We start from the raw sequence: 3,040 nt of genomic DNA, 5'->3' as shown, positions 1-3,040 counted from the left end.
AATGGGGGAGTGTTCCCCTTACTCTACATTCTAGCCACCATAAACTGTCATTTGTTTGATTGATCTCAACCAGTCTGACAGGCATAAGATAGAATCTTAAAGTACTTATGATTTGCATTTACTTGATGGCTAAAGATGGCACACATGTCTTTAAGTGTTTGGAAGACATCTGAGATTGTTCTGATGATAATTCCTTGTTTAGATCCATACAACATTATTAATAGAATTGCTTTTAACTTCTTGAGTTCTCATGTCTTTGGAATATTAGCACTGTATTGAATGTGGACTTCAAGAAAATCTTTCCCCATTCTGTAGGCTGCCATTTTTGTTCTATTGACAATGCCCTTTGCCTTATGGAAGCTTTTAAGTTTCATGAAGTCCCATTTATTGTCAGTCTTAGTTTCTGAAGCATAGGTATTCTCTTTATTGTGTCCTGTGTCAATGCATTCAAGGCTATTTTCTACTTAAGACATGCTTTTATGAGTTTTGTGACTTTCAGTATTTGTAGTCTTCTAAAAGATGTATTTTGCTTCTTTTGCATTAATGATAAAATCAATGAGAATATAAAGTATGCTATATATATGTACCTGCAACTTCCATTTACATACTTTGTGTCATAGTTCAATAAACAATGTGAAGCTCTTTAAAGATTTGATTGATAGTTACATCAACAAGAGCATAATGTGGAATTAAAAGTATGGTATATTATAATTTTTTCAAAAATTAAAAATTCAAAATAATAGATTCCCTTTTGTTTCTCCCACCCCCCAAGAGATGGACTTAGGTCAGAAGCAAGGACTGGGAGCCCCTTGTCTAAAATGTAAAGAGAATTGTGCAGGGTTTGAACTACACTACTGGAAGAAAATATGTCGTAACTGCAAATGTGGACAAGAAGAGCATGACGTACTCCTGAGTAATGAGGAGGACCAGAAAGTAGGGAGACTCTTAAAAGACACCAACCTGATCACCAAGCTGAAATCAGATGCAACTCCCATGTACGAATGCAATGATATGAAAATGACCAATCCAACTGATGCCAAGAAGAATCACTCCACCAAAGCTGTTACCTACGTGTGGCATCCTCCTGTCCAGAACAAGGAACTGATCCGGAAGTACATGCAGATGTTGCCTAAGGAGAAACAGCCAGTATCAGATTCAGAGGGGGCACAGTATCTGAAGAAGCAGCTGGTGAAGCAGCTCCCTGCACATGACCAGGACCCTTCTAAGTGCCATGAGTTGTCTCACAAAGAGGTAAAGGAGATGGAGCAGTTTGTGAAGAAATATAAGAATGAGGCTCTGGGAGTGGGTGATGTGAAACTTCTCTCTGAGTTGAATGCTCAAGGTGACAAGCTGGACAACCCTGCTGGAGACAGTAACACTAGAGCAAAAATGGGTGCCAAGGACAAGTCTGTGGAGTCCAAGAAGACCTGCTATTTCTGTTACTGCTGCAAATGCACCATGAAGGAAGGAGACCCAGCCATCTTTGCTGAATGGACAGGCTATGATAAGCTCTGGCACCCACCTTGTTTTATCTGCAGCACCTGTGGTGAAATCCTGGTCCACATGATTTACTTCTTGAAGAATGAGAAGCTATACTGTGGAAGACATTACTGTGATAGTGAAAAGTCCCGCTGTGCTGGCTGTGATGAGCTAATATTCAGCAATGAATACACCCAAGCAGAAAACCAAAATTGGCATCTGAAACACTTCTGCTGCTTTGAGTGCAACAACATCTTGGCAGGAAAAATATATGTTATGGTCAGTGGCAAGCCTGTGTGCAAGCCCTGCTACATGAAGAACCATGCAGTAGTGTGTCAAGGATGCCACAATTCCATTGACCCAGAAGAGCAGAGAGTGATGTACAATAACTTCAGCTGGCATGAGTCCACAGAGTGCTTCCTATGCTCCTGCTGCAGCAAGTGTCTTATCAGGCAGAAGTTCTTGCCTGTAGAAGGGATGGTTTTCTGTTCTGTGGAGTGTAAGAAGTTGATGTCCTAAGAGGAGTGTAACCAGCAGTATGGAGCTATAGCTGTCCACACTGGCCTGAATTTCATGATAAATTTCAATTTGAAATAAAAGGAAAATCAAACTTCATAGCAAATCTGAAGATTTTGTCCAATATATTTTCTTTTCTTAAACTTAAGAATTTTGTGTGTCTTAAATTTAAATGACTACTTTAATTGTATAATTCAAAAAAATGGTGTCAGCTCATTGAATTTCTTCTGGCAGACAGTATTGTGCACAATGGGCAATCCACTGCTTAAGCCTTTGCATTCCTGATTGAGGCAGAGGTCTCTCTCTCTTACTGCATATTTCTCTATTTACTTTACCTCTGTGTTTCTGTTTGCAATCTAGTGACCTCCATCTGTGGCATTAGATATTTTTTTACCTATGTGGTTGGAACATTATGTGCACTTTGATCTTAGAGGGGTTGTTTTTGTCCACAAAATAAAATAGGCCATTCATTTAGTTTTTGAAACCCAAAGAATATGTATATGTTTTGTATACATGGAATTACAACTTATGCTGATGTCGCCTGTCTTCCATTCTTTGACTCAATTTTGTTGCATGAATTACAGTGTTACCTTATGGATAATATTTTGTGCTATCTCTAAGCTTTCCGTCTTCTTTGCTTGTTCACTCTGATATAAGCAAGTTTCTATCCTAGGCAGTGATGCCTAACTGCCATTAAAGGCACCTTGTATCTGAGCCCCTCACCAAGGGTGCATCAGTGTTTACTGATTCTTTGACTATATTTAGACTACATCGGCCCTCCTATAAATTAGGATGTGTAATTTTATATAATAAATACTATATATTTTACCATAAGTAATTCTATATGGTAAATATGGCTCTGTCTCCAAGTCCCTGGGGCACCTGGGAGCTCCAAAGTTTCTACCTTGCAGGGCTCCTTCCACCTTGGTGAATTCTTGGCCATACTGAAGCTGCTGGTTGGTACCAGCTCTGTGTTAACTTATTAAATGACAACCACTATGCTGTTAACACTGTAAGGTCCTTTCCCTTTGTTGTAATTAAACCA

General features: G+C 39.2%; 1 pseudogene; it reads left to right on the top strand.

Moving 5' to 3' along the window:
- Window positions 1–774: 774 nt before the first annotated feature.
- On the top strand, window positions 775–1,998 carry LOC114625805 (annotated as a pseudogene).
- The last annotated feature ends 1,042 nt before the right edge of the window (window positions 1,999–3,040 follow it).

This window comes from Grammomys surdaster, unplaced genomic scaffold (genome assembly GCF_004785775.1).
Source record: "Grammomys surdaster isolate TR1022 unplaced genomic scaffold, NIH_TR_1.0 222, whole genome shotgun sequence".
Classification (NCBI taxonomy): domain Eukaryota; kingdom Metazoa; phylum Chordata; class Mammalia; order Rodentia; family Muridae; genus Grammomys; species Grammomys surdaster.
Note: the sequence above shows the minus strand (reverse complement) of the source record. Positions and strands in the feature narration are given on the sequence as shown.